Source organism: Thunnus thynnus, chromosome 14, assembly GCF_963924715.1.
Source record: "Thunnus thynnus chromosome 14, fThuThy2.1, whole genome shotgun sequence".
Taxonomy (NCBI): Eukaryota; Metazoa; Chordata; class Actinopteri; order Scombriformes; family Scombridae; genus Thunnus; species Thunnus thynnus.
Genome location: NC_089530.1, coordinates 4,148,888 through 4,167,358, shown reverse-complemented (window position 1 = coordinate 4,167,358; position 18,471 = coordinate 4,148,888). Strand labels below are relative to the sequence as shown.

At 40.8% G+C, this 18,471-nt stretch overlaps 1 long non-coding RNA gene across 5 annotated transcripts in view; it reads right to left on the bottom strand.

Annotated features, from left to right (window-relative positions):
• The window catches only part of LOC137196628 (uncharacterized), a 155,350-nt gene that overhangs the window by 110,049 nt on the left and 26,830 nt on the right, over positions 1 to 18,471 (bottom strand). For all 5 annotated transcript variants that reach the window (XR_010931275.1, XR_010931274.1, XR_010931273.1 and 2 more), the window contains one exon: positions 10,928 to 11,090. This is a non-coding gene — a long non-coding RNA (uncharacterized lncRNA). The remainder of the gene's footprint in view (positions 1 to 10,927; positions 11,091 to 18,471) is intronic.

Genomic DNA, 18,471 nt, shown 5'->3' with positions numbered 1-18,471 from the left:
TGTAAGAGTGAAATTAGTTGCATTTATTAACCAGGAAAACAACATGAAACACTTCTGTCATTAAACATATGATGATTCATTTGCATGGTTATAAGACTGAATAAGTGTATGAACACATGTGATGTATGTACTATATGAATGATGTGTGTTTTATGTGTTAGTGTATACACACGTACTGTATGATCCTGTGCATCATCGGGTTTTTTGCTGTTTTATGGGATAGTAGTAGATACAGACAGGAAACATGAACAAATCTAAAGGGCTCTACATGCTTCAAATGAACTAGGTTGTATGTGTAAGTGTTGTCTAACCATGTCTCAAGGTTCAAGTGTTTATATGTGTTCCAAATGGTAAAAAGCCTGTTCTTACAGCCGTCTCCTGGCTGTATCTCAGTGCCTTCTCCATCTCTATGATGTCTTTCGTGTGTCTTTGTAGTCTCGATGTGATGAATTGTATGGATTACTTCATAAAGATGTAGGCCTATGTAGCGATGTGTCACCCGTTGGTTTGCAATAGAGCCAGATTGAAGCCCAGAGTTGCTGCTTATGTCCAGTGAGCTCTTTTCCATTTGGAGCCGGGACCTTCCAAATAAGGAGCGTGGAGCGTTGCCTTTCATGATCTCGAAACACGCCGCGCTACGTCGGACCCAAGCTAGCGCTAGCTTACTGGAAACACTTTGGCTTACATTAGCTACTTTAGCTAACAAGGCCGGTATCATAATCAAGTAACGCTAAACTTAGTGAAATATTGCGACAACAGTCAGACTCAGTGTGAGTCCCAGAGCCGGGGAGAGCAGCAGAGATGGAATGAATCATACAAATGTGGATAAGGATGCAAACTTTTGGACAGTTTCTCCTTGAAGGCATTCATGGTGTTGTACTTGGTTGTACTTACAAAAAGCCACATAAGAAGTTATGTGAAGAATGAAAAAGAGCTCGAGAGGGCGACTGTTAACCTGCCTTCACACACCTGGCCAATCGCTGCATTGAGTGGGAGTCATTATGAGGTGTTTTTTTTTTCTTTTTTTCTCAAAATTGCCCTCCAAATAAATCCTGTTAACCTTCAAAGATTAAAAAATAATAATACATGGTGAAACTACAAAATGGTTGTTTGGTAAAGACTATTTTTATAATCCAATTTGAATCATTTTTAATCTTTAACTTTTTTTTTCTTTAACTTAAAAACAAAATTGAAAAATTGAAAACTGGAAATAATAAGCTCCTTTTGTTCTTTTACGTATAGCTATTTGTGTGTGTGTGTGTGTGTGTGTGTGTGTGTGTGTGTGTGCACTGGTGTGGGACCCCAGGCGACAAGCCGGTGCAAGGTTGCAGCTCCATACCATAAGTGGTCATTCATCACTGGGAGAGTTCCAGATAACTCCAGCCTTCACCAGCAGAGCAGCAGACCACCGTCTCCTGACCCGGCTGCCAAAACATTTAACCATCACCTCCCACGGTACTGGACCAGGGTGTGTATATGTGTGTGTGTGAGAGAGACGGTGGGGGGCGGTGATCCCAATCGAGGAAACCCAAGCAAAGGTGACCTCTGATCCACCTTTTATCCCCTGAAAACCAGCCGATCTCTCCTGTTAGCAGCCCCCTTCACTCACCAGCCGACCTTAAGCCAAAGAGCCTTCCCGACGGCTATAATTCAGCCTTCTACCGCCTTTTGCGTGGGTGCGGATGCGTACATGAAACTGTCATCATTAACAAACCACCTCAATCTAACACCTATCGCACCGCAGCATCTGCATTATTACCTCTACCTCTTCCATTTCCGCCAGGTTGGCTGAGCCTCACCCCGAAGGAATCTTACGGAAACCTCTCCGCGTTTTCAACTTTCAACCTCAGCGTACAACCATCTCCAACTTCCATGCCTGCCCCCGCCCCTACCCCCTGAAGTCCCTCGTCTCAATCTGAAGAGGAGGAGCAGCGGGGGTGAGGGGGGGGGTGTGGGGGGGAGGTTGTTGCGGAGGAGAATAGAGGGAAAGAGATTGATGAAGAACCCTTTTGATACACCGCTGCAGGCAAAGGAAGAGAAAATTGATTGAACCTTGATGAGAATTATATCAAGGGGCGCGTTCATTTGCAGCGATGGACCTGCTGCGTGCGTTGGGGAGTAAGGAGTCCTGTACATATGTATGATCCATGCTCGACTGTGATTCAGAGTTAAAGGGAAACACAAGGGAACCGCGGATTTCCATGATTTTTTCTTTTAACCTTGTTCTGACATGCCCTCTGATAATACTGGTTCAGGCCATGTAGGTATGAATAAGTGATAAGTACAGTACAAATAAAAGAAATTAACTCTCTATTTATCTATTATCTATCTTGATGCTGAAATAGCAGCTGTAGCAGAAATCCTGAGAAATAAAGTCTTACAACCTAACAAGACTAAAGGCCTCATTTTAACACAATGATAAGAGCAGGTCTTGGGCGCAAGGTCTGTGTTGGCGTCTCCATGTGCACCTGCTATTTTGGTTAATGTATTCACAGCAGCACAAAGTGCACAATGAAGTGGAATACAGATTGGAGGGTGTGGTGATTAATAAACACACTCTCAGCCAATCACATTACTGGTCTCATAGCCTTGAAACAACTTACCACACTTAAGTATGACAACAACAACAACAGCTCAACTAATAAAGACACAGTTTTCCCAGGAAATTAAGAGTAAAGACTAAAAGAGCTGACCTTGTGCTTTCCCAAAAAACAAACAAGATGGAAGTTTCATTTGATCTCTTCTTATATGTATATATATATATATGCATATAAGTATTTCATTCTTTTAAATGTAAGACTCTGTGTAACATGATGATAATATTGAATGTATATGGAGCTTGTGATTATGTGATTTGAGCCTCCATCAAACCTTTGATTTGTAGCTCCACACATACTGAGACACATTACAAAAGTAAAGAAGAACTCAATCAAGGGATAGCTATTAACACTAAAAAAACAACATGATTTCACAGCCCATAAATAAACAGAGAGTAATTAATTTTACACTGGTTTCACAGCATGTATTTGATGTGAAGTTTGGCAGGTTGACAGAATCAAGACCATTCCATCAGACCGCTGGAGCGGTCAGCTATGAGTGTGTGTGTGTGTGTGTGTGTGTGTCTGTGTGTGTGTGTGAGTGCGCGTGAGAGAGGGGTTGGGTATACAGGATGCCATCTGGCAGTGGCGCCTCACACCCAGTGCTACTCGTCCCTGTGTGTCGGATCAGAACCGCTGGATCACGGATCCAGATCACTGCACACACCAAACATCACCAAAAATAAACACACATTACATCCACCACCAATACACAGATGCTTCCACACAACACGCTAATTGCAGTCTGTGGTTGTCAATCAAACTTCTTTTTTTTTTTCATCCCCCCCCATTCATCTCATCATTATCTTTTCCCTTCATGGCGTCTATTCTCTCTCAACCTGCCCCATGGAGCCCCCACTGGGGACAACTGAGATCAATCTGAGGATGCTCCCAGATATTCATTAAGGCTGCAGAAGACACTGAAGCCGCGCGACAGCAACGCTCTCCCGAGATGAAAAACGCAACTGATGTGGCGTTACTAGCCATGAGCGCAGCCTTAAAACAATGAGGAGTGGTCAAAGTGATTAGTTAATGGACAATGAGTTGTGTTTGTGCATGAGGGGCGGCTGAAATCTATTTCAAGATGCTTCTAAACACACTGAGGCTGCAGATGTTGATGCTCTTGCAAGCTGTGGATACATTCTACAAGAACTAAGCAGTAGCCTTTATTATTTTGACACACTTAGCAAAGATTGGTTAACTTCATAACATTTTTTAGTGTTGATTCATTTTTCAAAACCCAACCCTATAGTTTAATTGAATGAATCTGTCATAGTTAAAACTAGGACAAAGTCTTAAGCAATCATATTGATTGTTACCTGATCTCCTGTCAATTTTCTACAGAAATTGGGTGTGAGGTATTTTTTCTAAGTATGAGGAATGCAACATTTTATCACTGTCAGTTCAGCTCATCTATTTTTCTTGAATGAAAAAGTCTACCTTTTTTTTTTGCAGCACACAAAAGTCATGATTGGGTTTCAATGTTAAATCGAGATCAAGCGAGACTTATTGCAATGAAGACAGAACTAAATTAGATCAGGCTGATTGAGCGACATGACAGACAGCACTTTTTATGCTGGTGGAGGTAAAACAAGTCAAAGATGTGGGAGTGAGGAGGAGAAAACGTAGAGCTGAATAGAACTTGGAGACTAACTTTTAATTCTCTTTCTGGGCTGTAGTGTCTAGTGTGTACCTCTGTCAAAACAAATTAACAATCCTTAATGCAGAAGGTGCTGTAGTCAAAACAACAACACTCTCTGGTGAACAGCTCCCAACTGTCCCTCAACTACCCCCCCTCTTCCCCCTGCATTTTCCTTTAGACTCCACACACACACACACACACACACACACACACACACACACACACACACACACACACACACACACACACACACACACACACACACAGCTGCTTTTCACAGGAAGTTGGTCTTGTTTGCTGGAACAGGTGTTATGCAGCCGAAGACATCTAACTGAACTCGCGCAGCATCTTTGATTTGCAGGGATATTTTCAAACTTGTTTATCTTCAAGCACAAGTCCCTGCTGAAAATATGAAGAGGTTTTTTTTTTTTTTGTTGGTTTTTTTGTTTGCATTTTCCAAGCGGAATAATGTCAAATAAAAAAAAAAAGAGAGAAAATCAATTAACTCTGTTAAGAGAATTGCCAAAAAAGCTCTTTGAAGTGTAGACCTGTGGCTGACCAACATCTGTATTAAAAGATCTCTCAGTTCAAGGCCGCCTGCTAGATGTGTAAATACTGATCAACACTTTGTAAAGATGATTGACTGTGCTGCTGTGTTACTCACTTAATCACTGTGTCAGCTTCCACAGCGCGTGTGTGTGTGTGTGTGTGTGTGTGAAAAGGACTCAAGTATTTCAAAACCAAGCAGGTTATATCACTGTGTTTCAACTGCTTCTCACACATCGACAATGTAACTTTGTGTGATGGAAAAAAACCTAATTGTGTGTAAACGTGTTGTTTCTTCTGAAATAACACTCTCATAAATAATGGCCCCATTTACACCTGGTGTTAACACGTGACCTGTATCTGGATCAGTGGGTCTTTGCATTCACACCTGGTATTAAAATGCATTCTCGTGTTCTCAGGTGAGCCCACATCGTGATCATATCTCAATATGCAGATTAGCTGGGTGGAGCTAGCTCAGGTCAAGGAAACTGCTGTCATGACCGTCATTCATTTCTAAATCACTTCTTGTTTAGACTTTTAGCTGCTGTTATTATTTGTAGCTTTTGTTGGGCTTGCTGTAGCTGGCAGGAAGAGGCGGAGCTAGTGGAACTTTCAATATACTGGGCCGACTTCTGTCACACATTCTTATAAATGTGTGACAATGTGTCCAGATACAGACTGTGTTTTAATGCCAGGTGTAAATAGACCAGTAAAATCTGCATCTGTTTAATAAGCTGAGGAGATTGAGCTAGCAAATGACATGAGTTCACCTGTAAAAATGAAAGCCGTCAGATAAAGGTGAATGGAAGAAAATATACTGCAAGCTATCAGCTCCAGTTCTATGATTACCTGTGCAGCCCTCTAATCATTCATCCATATTTATGCTCAATGATGTAGGCTTTGATTTCTAGTCTAGTGTTGGATTTCTCCACCAGCACAACATCAGACACATGTATCCTACATGATCCAACTCTAACATGCTTTAATGATATAATTATGTTTCACATTAGAATTTTGGTTCACCTCTTCCCTCTTCTATTATTGCTTGAGGACACTTTCAATTACTCTTTAGAAATAGAAGTGGTGATTATTAATCACTTCCTATTTGACAAACAAAACGCTTCATAAAATAAGATGTGGAGGAAATAGTAATAGTGTGACACACAGAGAAAGGAAGACATTTAAAAGGTTCTTTAGAGTTTTAGTAGCATTCTGCCATGGTGTAACCCTAAAGAACCATATTCTGATACAATATGAAATCTCTTCTGATCAGAGGGTTCACCTTAAAGTATTCACAGAATACCCTCTCCACGGCAGTCTGCTGCTCAAGGCTTTCCCTCTCTAATGCTCTGTAAACATTACACACATCAAGACATCAAGAAATTATTGTCAAGCACGGCGGCGGCGGCGGCGGCGGTGGGATGCGGAATCAATTTGGTCTTCTTCAAAAGCTCCACTTGAAGCTGGTGGCGGCAGAGACAGAGCGGAGATGCTAATCGCCAAAAGGTCCGGGTGTAATGCTTTCCCTCCCATTCAGTGCGCCTGCCTCTGAAGCCGCCGTCTTAATTATCACCATAGGACATACATTACCAGACCAAACGCAAATGTCATCAAAACGACAATGGGCTCGCAGTTGCCGTTATCGCTGGGCGTTAATCGATCTTATCATAATCACATTATCTAGTTCAAATAAGGTGCTTTAATAAGCAGCCCTGGCCATTTAGACCCTCATAAATATCCACTGAGGAGCCAAGACTCATCACGTCTTAAAACCAGGCGTATTTGTGCTGCGCTGTTGCTGTTATTAACCACACATACGGATGCATGAAAGAAGTTTTGCTTGGACTGGAAGTTACATCTACTGCGTCTCGTCTTATATGTTTTCTAATTCAATATTTGGTGACATTCGTGTTTTCATTTCACTTGAAGAATGACATGGTTTCTTCTAAGTGTGAGGAACTTTTATGACCTTTTGTGGCAGATATAGTAAAGCATTCCGGAAATTACTGTCAGGGGTGCAAATGCTTTGCTTCCCCTAAAATTTTCATTTTGTATTTATTAAGACTGAAAATTCATATGAGCCCAGCCTCAGTTCATCTGATTTGCATCAAGTGCAGTTGTATCAGCTGTGATACTGCGCTGTTTAACATACAGTGTGTTGTGCATGTCCAGAAAGTAATGGAGGTTCTCTGCTGCCACATTTGAAATATTGGTTGACAAGAGGAAGGCCATATGTGACTAAGAGCTTTAAAAACTGTTACATTAAAAAAAAACAAATGCTTTCAGCTGAACAAAGACATCAGTCAGTAAAAATGACCTCCCGGTGTTATGATAAATGAAAGTGTGAGGTTTTTGGTAAAACCTTTAAATCTTCTTGGAGTTGATTATTGCTGGAAACAGAAATGAAAATTATTTATATAAATGTTATTGGCTACTTCAATCACTAGATTGGACTTGCTATGAGCCATAAAAATATGGAAAAATAATAAATGTAAGTAGAAGAAGAAAACTGTAAATATTAAGTGTTGCATTGCTGGTGTTTAGGTGGTTGTGGTGCTGAACAGACAGCTCCTGTAAAGTGACCTCATACATTATTCTTTACTGCTGTTACTGAAGGTTTGTCATTGTGTGAAACTTGTCTTATCAGTACTGCACTTTACACCTGCTTTTCCCAGAACTTTGGAAGCAGTTTCCTCTGCTGCAGTGGTCAGTCTGTGGTCATAAATCAAGTTTTATTTACTCCAAAAAAATCCCATCTAAATACAGACTTGTGAAATTAGGTTGTATCTTACTTTTTATAACAGTATGTGGAAATCAGAGCATCCGTGTTTGTGAAACGCAAACGTCCCAGAAGCGCTATAAAACATCGGCTTTGTGGACAATCGCAGATTTATTTGAAGTGTGGTTGAGATTCTTGCAGAGCTTTTGTTGCTGGCAGGCCTACAGCTGCAGTCTTTTGTATGTTTTCTCAGTTGTTGGGTGGTGGCTGCTTTTTCACATTATAGTGAATAAGTTGGAAATACAGTGAACACAAACCTGCATTTTTCTTGCAGTGCACAAAACCCAGCGAGGTTCTTTGGTGAATACGGATAAATGCGTCTAAATAACGGTTGAAATCATTCGTAAACAGTCTTATGTTTCATTTACATCATCTGCTTGCTAACATAGATACTCAAGCAGAGCCATGTGTTGATTTTACTTTAGCCCATCAGTGGATATGTACTTTAACAGTCTGTTAAAAAATAACCTTGTGCCCTCATTTAGTCCCCACATGATTCAAGTTTAGGTGAAAGTGTCAGAGCCTTAATTAAAAATGTGTATTCTCAACTTCAATGAAAAGCATTTTTTTGTGAATACAGGCCACAGAAATGATGTTTTATAAAGGTCTCCAGCATAAGACTCAAGGTGCTAATTGAATATGATAATTTAACACATTTGAATTGAACAAAAGCTCACTTTTCTGATGTTAAGAAGTGAACTGAAAACATGTCAGTCATTCTTTATTAAAACTGTGTGTGTAACGCCCAAAATGAAATACCTCGACATAGAAATACTCATGTATTTTCAAAGTGAGTAAAAACTAACACTGTGTCTTCATTTAGCACAGCATAATTAAAGTTTAGGTTAAAGTTAAGTGTCAGAGTCCTGAGACAACAGTATCAGGCTGGATTTGTGCTCCACACACACACATGCACAAGTGCACAAACAGTCCTGGAAATTATGGCTATATTAGTTTGTTCTCTCTCGTCTCTCCTTTAGTATCACAGGATTTCCAATGAATTCTTCAGAGACGGTATTAGGAATGCAGACAGAAGTTAATAAAAGTCTAATCAAAATAACTTCCAAAGCTTTGGCTTCTTTCACTTTCTAAATGAGATCAAAGCAAGAGTCGAAAACATTTAAGAATTACTAAGATCTGGAAGACACAAACAACAACAACAATGAGAGAAAGAAAAAGAAAATGTAATGAATGGCCAGGCAACAAACAAATAAAATAATAAGAGAAAAAAAAAAAAAAAAAAAGACAGCAAAGAGGAGGGATAGAACAATCCACGGGGGACACTTTTCCTTTATTGTCTCTCTTCTTTCATCTGGTGTATTTTTGTTTGTTTTGTTTATTTCTCCATTTGAGAGATTTGGTTTCTCATGTGTTGTCCAAAGGGGCGGGATGAGGAAGGGGGTTTGGGGGGAGGGGGGGGGGGGGGTAGCCTTCCAGGGGGTTGACTTATTATTGTGTGTGTAAGAGTGTGTGTTTGTCCTTGTTTGTGTAATTATATTCCCCAAATTTCCATAGAGGAAATAGGCTAAGCTATAATTGGCTTGACAGTGGGAGTAATTGTTGATTTTTCTTTTATTATTATTATCATAATGTCAGAATCTAATTCACGCTTTGACTTGGCATTGCACATCACAAGCATGAATACACCCCCCGCCCCACCCCCACCCCCCACCCCCCCCCCCCCCCCCTCCTGCAGTATTATTGACTGTATGGCAAAACTCTAACTGGTACGTACTTGCTCTTTCTGAAAGGTTCCCTCCGGCCGACAAATCTGTTTTTTTTTTTTATTTTTGGCACTCAAGTCTTTTCTTGTACTTCTGAACCTGCGCTATTATGGCTTCTAGTTGCAGATCAAAGGTAGAATTACATCTCTTTTCATATGTAGGAGCTGTTATTCAAAAAAAAAACTGCCTCAGCACCTTCCCTTGCCGCAGCGAGGCGTCCACCGCGCTGCAGCCTTTTCAGAAAGGTTGGCCGTACGAGGAGGGAGGCAGGGTCGACGCCCCCGACAGAAATAGAGGGAGAGGGAGAGAAAAGTCGGCGAAGAAATCAATGTCAAGCTCGGTCTTCCTTTTCACCTTGCACTTGGAGAAGGAAGGGAGGGAAGAGGGGAGGGGGGTGAAGCGGCGGTGGTGGATAGCAGGGAGGATGAGGAGCGGTGGCACTGGAGGACACCTTAGGTCAATAAAGAATCAATAAGAGTGGGTGAAACTACACGCTGAGGATAAGAGACTGTGGAGTAGGCCTTGGCTGCTGCGTATTGTAGGGGGGAGGCTCTGGCACTGGCAGAAAAGGAAACATGTCCAGGGGTTACTCTGCAACACTTCACGGCCAAACCTTGCAGCACTTAATTGCGCTAAGCTGTTTTCTAACCCAGCAACAGAGAGACGCGGAAGGCACGCAGCTGTTTGTCCACCTATTCATCAGAAATGCTAATTTAATTTCCTGTTAAATGCGAAGGCACACTTACAACACTTTGGATTCCACTCGTTCGCTCGACAGCGCGACCTCAGAGCAAACTGTATTCTGATCTCACAAAGAACCACCGCTTTTCATCAGTACGGGCCACAAAAATGATATTTTTAATGTCTCCTGCATAAAAAAAAAAACCCTCATTGTGAAAATTGTTTGTTATGCTTGACTATGATAATTCAGTCATGGAGCTAACAAATTCCAACTCACCTTTTCTGATTCAAGAGAAAGAAAAAAAAAATGCACTGGAAACATGTCAAAGTCATTCTTCATTAAAATTGCATTGGATGTGTTGTGACATCCCTGACATGTGGGAAATAACGAGGCGATGGAAGAATGATAGAAAACAGCCTTTGAAGTGCGGCGTTCCTACGCAAAAGCTTCTCTTTCTCCCAGCCAGGAATAAAGCCACCAATTAAGCAAATAAAGATATCAATTAAGTGGCGTAATTGAGATTGTGTAGATATATGAAAATGAATTTCCCAAAGGTGTCGGGAGTAATGAGTTCCGCAGAGGTATTAAAGGTAGGCTTGTGTCATAGCCCCCCATGAAAAAGCTACAGTAACACACACACACACACACACAAGGTGATATTCTTCATCCTTTATCCCTGCTTGTTTATTCTGTGGCTGTCTGTCATTTTCCTGACTTAATCTTTGAAGGTATGCAAAGAGCCACTTTTGATCATGAAGTCGAACAAAAGAAAGTTCTTTACTTCAGCCATATGAAAGAATGCAATCATAATAACTATAAAAATTCATATTGAAGTCAGAGAGCAGCCAGCCACCGTTAACATTCAAAGGTTGAACCGCATGCCTCTTAATTAGCAGAATAGGTAATACAGTTAAAACAAGACAATTGATAGGGGAAAAATAACACATTCCATCTGACCTAGAAGAGATGCGGAGCGTGTTGAGCGGCGGTCCCTGCAGCACACCTGTGTTTGTGGTCCTCACCCTTTCGGTGTCAGAGGTCGCCGGAGTCGGAGTGGGCGTCTGAGCAAAGCAGAGGTATCTTCATACAGAAAAGCCCGCGGCAATATGGCCGCCAGAGCCTGCGAGGGCACCATACATATCAATTATCAATGCAAGCCTGGTCTTAGTTAATGATGTCCTCACATAGATTTCTCTTCAGAGCAATTAATGTAGCTATTTGTGCTTGAGGATGCCCCCATACGTACAATGTCAAAGCCCCACTCCCACACAAGCATGCAGGGAGAGCCTATGTAGGAATGCACACATAGAAAACATAGAAAAACGGCTTCATGCCCACACTCTTTTATCATGATTATCTGTCTTTAAGCGAGTTTTTCTTTATCTATACCATGGGTCGGGACCTGAAATGGCTAAGGAGCCTGATTCTGAGTCCCCGCGTGCCAGGAATATGAGTTTGTACAGTAAAGTACTAGTAGTCATTAGACCCGGTCCCAGAGTAAGACTGGATTTTCTAAATTTGGTTCCCGGGCTGAAGAAGTTTAACAACCCCTGTGCCATTATGCTGGAGGAGAATGGATAATGAGGACAAGGTTGAGAGACGGAGCACAGAGAGAACCAAAATACACAAAAGACGGGGCTATGTGAGCACGGAAAATCTGGTGAATTGCATCCACATACCCCCCACCCACCCAACACAACAAATACAAAAGATGCACAGCTCTCCATCTCTCTGAGGACAGACTCAGTGTTCTGCATATTGAATGAAACAAGATCAGTTGGAGATCTATTTTCAGTGCAAAACACATACTTTTTTTTTTTTTTTGAAGCTAACATTGCTGAGTGGCTGGCAGTGCTGTAGTTGTAGCCTGTACCACAAGGTCAAGGTAAGAGTTGGTTGGAATAAAAAAAGATGCTGAATGAAAGCACAGACAGAGTGGACACTTACAGTACAAGCTGGAAAGTTTCACCTGTATATGAGGTTCTATGAAGCTGGAGAATGCATGTATGTATAAATCATGCAATTATAAAGATATGGAAATCAGTGGTGGAAGAAGTACTCAGATCTTTTACGCAAGTAAAGGTGGCAATACCACAATGTAAAAATCCTGCACTACATGTAAAACTGGGCATAGATTAAAAGAAATACTTTGAATTTTCAGGGCAACATTTCTGCAAGTATGGCTCTGGTTTGACGTTCAGTTTGAGGGCTGTCTGAGAAATGTCAGAAACTTTGGTTGAGCAGTTCCATGATACAATTACCCATATTGCTGCTGTCAAAAGATTTTTGTCGATTTTTTTGAATAAAACTTCATTGTTAGTAGACAAAACTGATTGGAGGTTCTTTACTTTGAGTGTGATCATACATGAAGTGACTGGTCAATCGATCTGTGCAGTGTGAATATGGAAGCAGTATGTTTTGGCTGTGCATAAACGTTGATCAAAATTTTAATTTGTAGTGTGAGTTAACGTAACAAATCATATAGTGTATAGTGTGACAACTTGTGGCGAGTAGGTCAAAGTTGAAGTTGATCTGTAAATTGTAAAAATAAGACTTAAACCTGCATTAATTGATTTTTTGGCCATTTGGTGTCAGCAAAACAAATTGTAACCACAACACTGACATATTATCACCTTATACAGTTGTTACAGCAAACTCGATAGCACACACCAGCAGACCCACACCAGCATTAGCATTGTGTTTCTGGCCACCTGGCAAATGTAAGTCTGACATTCTCTGTTCTTTTAGCTCTGGTTTGGTCTCCACCAACTCCTAAGAAACATATCTGGCTCTTTAGCTGCTAAATGCTCCACTATGTTCACCAGCTAGCTGATAACTTTGTCTGCAGTTTGGTACTGGGCAGGTAGTGTGTCACTGCTTTTTCAGTGAAAACAGCTGCCTGCTGATGCTGGAAAAGGGGTTGATGAGAGCAGCGAGAGTCAACCACAACATTAAAGTTGTGAGCCGTAAAACCAAAACTATGAGCGAAAAGATGCTAGAATGCTCCACAGAGCTGAAAGGAACTGCTTCATCAGTGTGTAAGAAGCATTTCAATGCTGTGGCTGGTTTAGAAACATTTTTATACTGTTAGATACTTTAATGTACAGTAACAAGACATCGTAATTTATAAGCTCATCATAGATTTTTAAATTCTTGATCATAGCTGCCAAATAAACATAGTGGAGTATAAAGAGCAATATTTCCCTCTGAAATGTAGTGGAGTATAAAGTAAAGCATGAATACCTCAGAATTGAACTGAAGTACAGTGCTTGAATACTTTCCTCCACTAATAAAGAGTCATTTCTGCACACTTGGAAAATGTAGAAATGCTGCTGAGGTGCCCTGGAGCGTGACACTGGACCCTAGTATAGCTGCTCAGTGGCCAAAAGTGCCCGCCTACAGTTGTACAGTAGTGGGCAGCTCCCATGACTAGATGTGTAACTGCATGAAGTGCTCAGTAGACTTTCCTTGGATAAATAAATGTTCAGAGCTAACGGCATTAGTGACGGCCAAGTGCTCAATTTTCTAGAAGGCATCCTCTGATATGGATTTTAATGGCGTGGGAGTGAGAGATGGACAAGCTGCCCCCCAAATCATGAAAAGATCAATTTGATCATATTACTCGCCGCTGAGTCTGTTCCCAGTAAGTGTGGACGATTGGCCGTGAAGTGTCCTCTGGTTATGAAGTGGTCTCTGGGCAGCTCAGACTTTGGCAGAGAGGCCCGGCACTGCACAGCTCGGCACAGCTTGCCATAGTTGACCGGCAGCCCAGGCAGATGGCCAGCAACCAAACAGCCCTATTAGCATTTGGTCTGGATTAAATCAAATGCCCGGTGGAGAGCTATCTCTGGAATGGCCCTGGAAGGAGCTGTGAGAGAGGTGTGGTTGGAGCTGGTGTTGGGAACAAGACTAGATGTGGAGCGCGTGGAGCGGTTGGTGCTGGTTTGGAGATGGTTCAGTGATTTGAAGTGTGATAGTCCGTGAAGTTGGCTGGACTCCTGGGACACTATGTGATCTTCTTTTTTTTGTACATTGTTGGAATTTAGCTGAAGCTCATATTTGAAGCATTCATGATGAATTGGACAAATCAGGGGTTCTTCTCTTGTTTGATGACACCTCACACCTTGCACGTCATCAACATTTAGCGTAACGTGTCCAAAACAGTCTTGGTCAACACAATAGTCTATTTCAGTGTTTCTCTCTTTGTCTTCTATTTTCAGTTTGCAGCAACAATGGTCTAATCCGGGTGTTGTAATGGTTTTTTACTGAACGCATGCATAGATTTGGAATGTGTCCAAAATCACTCCCTAATTGCTTTATGGTGCACCGTATTCACTGTCAATATTTATGTTTCAGAGCGTTCAGATGAAAACACAAATACAGAAATCTCTCATGTGAAATAAGCAGAACTGTTCCTTTAGAATAGAATTCCTTATAAAAAAGAAGCAGATTGAAAAGATTTCACAACATTGCTGCTGTTTTTTTTACACTGCAATTTCTAGAGATAACTTGATCATCTGACAGCTGATCTCACTTCTGGACTGTTACATTTTGTCATTCTGTTCTTACTAGTATCTTCTTTCTAATATCAAATCAACTATAAGTGCAAAAGATAAAACACAAAATGGGCTTTTAATCTGTGTTGATTTTGTTGTGGATTGCTCCTTTAACTTGGAATAAAGCAGGAGCAAAGAGAGAGAGACGAACCAAGAGGGACAAAGAGGGAAAGAGCTCCACCAGGTGAAAGTCAGTGACCTGTCATGTTTTAGCCATCCCTTTGCTTTACACACATGCACACGGACACACAAACACACACACACACACGGCATCGTGCACGTTAATCTGAACTGATTGCATGTCCACTTACATAAATTATGAACCGTGGTGGATGCATTATTTACTCAGTAGAATTAAAAAGGCATGCCAGGGTACTGGATGCCGTCACAACATCACGACACACACACACACACACATACACACACACACACACACACACACACACACACACACACAGATTTAGCAGGAGTGTAGTTTGAACAGAAAAAGGCACTAAAATAAGCATCTCTACATACAGCTCCTCCTGTGCTTTGTTGGGTTTTTTTATTTCCTTTTTTCCATCCTTTTGTCATCTTTTCTCCTCATTCCCCACTAAGCATGCCTCCATCCGCTCTGCCATCTTTCCTTCCTTCTGTCCTTAGTATGTCCCTCCAACTTCATTTCCTGATTTGTTTTTTTTTTTTTACTTTTTTTGCCCTCCATTCAGTAAATTGTCATTCACTTTTTCCATTCTTATCTACCTTTTTCTCTTCTTTCTCCCTCATATGTATTGCTCCCCTCTCTTTTCTTCTTTCCCATACACATCCATTCACTCATGCACTCTTGCTTAGTTTGTTCCTTCCTCCCTCCATCCCTCCACTTTTCACCATCTTTCCTTTCGTTCTTTCCCCTCTGCTCTTCAATCTTTCTTTCCTCATTTTCTCCTCTCCTCCTAATGTCTTGATATTCAGGTTCTTCCCCTTTTCTTTCCCTGCTTAGCACCCTTCCATTCTTCCTGTTCTCCTTCTTTTCCTAGATTTCCTCCAAAACACTAAACTACTACCTCATCTTTCCTCCATTCATCCATCATTGTTTCACTTTTTTCCTCCTCGTCTTCGCTCTCACCACACTTTCTTTATCAGGCTTTCCCTGATTCTTGTATTAACTCTCTTCTCATTTCAAGTAATTTTCCCTCCATTCAATTCACCATTCCCCTCCATCTATCCTTTCTTTCTTTCCTTCCTCTGATCTCTGGATTCCCCTACTTCTCAGTCCAGCCCAGTTTGCTTGTTTGGTGCTGTAGCTCCTCTCTCTCTCTGTCTCTTCCCTCCCTCTCTGTCCCCCTCTGTATTTTTCATCAGACGAGATAGGACCTGAAGGTAGGCCAGAAAACAGTGGGAAGAGACTGCAACAATATTTTGACAAGGCACACTCGTAGAATAAGCAGAAGGATGGTAAAATAAACAGGAAAGGAAAGAAACGGAGACCTGGGGGAGAGGTAGATATTACAATGTATATGCAGAACAGGAAATAGGTCGATGGACATTAAGGTGCACTGTAAAGCATAAACGAATTCTGGATAAATGCACACTGGTCCTTTTATAATCACTAAATGACATTATGATTTCACATTCAATTGAACTCTGTGAACCCTACACTTGGTTTTATTTACACTAAAGTCACTACATGTCTTATCTAGACTTGTTATGTATCTTTTTTATTATTCTTTTGTCTTGTAACATTATTAGGATGAGCTGGGCTACTCTGAAACAGGCATGTCAGTGCTACTTTACACATATTGAGGCCAGTTTTTATGAAAAATATGCGGGTTGGGTTTTTTTTCTGTTTTTTTGTAACAGGGCAGTGAGGTGATTGTTGCATCTGTGTGCCAACATTTGGAATTCCAAGGTCATTTTACAACAAAAGAAACAGATATTAAAAAAAAAATCAAGTTTTCTGGGAGTCACAAACACCCAGAATGACTCTTTGTTGCATCACAATTTGATCCAGGTCAAGTGAAATGAAAAAGTCTTGAGGAGCTGTATTAGTTGTATGCTGAAACCTGACAAAACCCATCAAATGGTTTTGGCGTATGTGCCCAGTGAGCAATTTCCTTAGGAATGAATGGGGCGCCATATTGGCAATGATTGTATCCTGTTCTCTTTATATCCATGTTGCCATGGGGTCAGGGAGTTAGCTGTAGGAGTGGTAGTGTGATGTTGTTGTGATATGTTGTGAACAGGGTATTGTACATCCTGGTAAAATCCTATATAGATCGATTCTATTCTTAAGGATGCAGATTAACATTTCTGCTGTCACGTTTCCTATGTTCCTTAACTGTTGTTTATATGTTGGCAGTATGTTTGAGCCTGTCCTCCCAAGAAAAACACTATAAGTCATAAATTCAGTCACCAAAAACAACCTATACTTACGTTTGAGTGACAGATGCCATCTAGCGAATCTAGAGAGGTGACGCAGTTCAGATGACATATGGGTGATAGGTGACTTCCTTACTAGGTGGAGGTGGGTTGGCTGGATGGCTAGATAGTTAGTAGACTGCTGTTCACTTCCCATTTCCAACTGTGAGTTGGGGCGTTTTTAAAGAAAAAAAGTAGCGTGGTGTTTATTGTTACCATGACGACAATGGTTGCCTAACTTTAAGGAAGTGATAACCACGTTTAAAGTGAACATTTAAACACAAACCATGATCTTTCCTTAATCCTAACCAAGTGGTTTTTGTGTCTACACCTAACCAGACCTTAACCACATCGTTGTCACATCATAAAACATCATTATATTTTTAACTGTGATTTGTAAGGGTTTTGGAAAGCAGCATATTACGCTTAAATGGATCATTCTGGAGTGCAGGTACAAAAGACCTATGTGGTTGTTTAATGTGGAGGACTTGTTGATATGTTCTTATGAAATTGTGTAAATAAGTATATTTGGTTTCATGTAAAGATTAGAACCTTTCCATAAAGGCAAATGTCAGGGGTTATAACAGGAAGCATAGCGATCATCTTATTTTACGAACTGCACTTGTTGCATTTCCGCTGGCTTTACTCTCTCTTTGTGTAATGGACTTTTCCCAGGAAGGTATTCTCTGTACTTTAACTTTTTTTAACATTTTTTTTTTGTTAATGTGAAGTTACTTAAAACACACATGTGAAGTCATTGTATTAACATTGTTGCATTTTAATTTTATTTCTTTTCATGCATAAATCTTCTACTTAGGGGAGAAGTGTGTGGAGGCCTGTGTGTGTTGCAGGGCTGCTGTGTAGTTTGCCACGCTAGTGTACTGTTGAGACTGTGTTTGCTAGCATGGGGTGATTTTATCCATCATGGTACACAGGTGCCAAGAGCATGAATGCAAGAGAAATCCTGTGAATGTCTTGTTTCTCCACATGTACAGCTGTTGCTTGGGAATAAATTCCTGTGATTCTTACTTTCTACACAACACAACACTGAGTCTGACCCACTACATAAGCTTTACTTTAGCCTCCTTTTGTTAGCATGTACGCACATCTATATCATAGAGAGTCATGACAGACTGTTTACAGTCTTGGTGCTAAGCTAAGCTAACCCACTGGTGGTAGCTTCATATTTACTGTACAGAGTGGTATTGATCTTCTCATTTAATTTCCCAAAATTCCTATATGACACTGACGGTTGCAAATTGCACCAATAAGGTTCAAAAGGCATAGTGCATTGTGTTGTTTTTTAAATAATAATAACAACACAATGATTACAGAATGATTTTTAACAATGATAGTAAAAGAACCATTATATGATGACTGATTGCATTTCAGTAACACTTGAATGAATGAACAAAATGAATAAAGCAAATAAGCAAGATGCAGTGAAGCCATTTACTCCTTGTTTATGCTTACATTATCTCTACTGCGGCTTTTATTTTTGACACAGTGAGCGCATTAGATCCCAATTCACAGCAGTCAGGTTTTTAC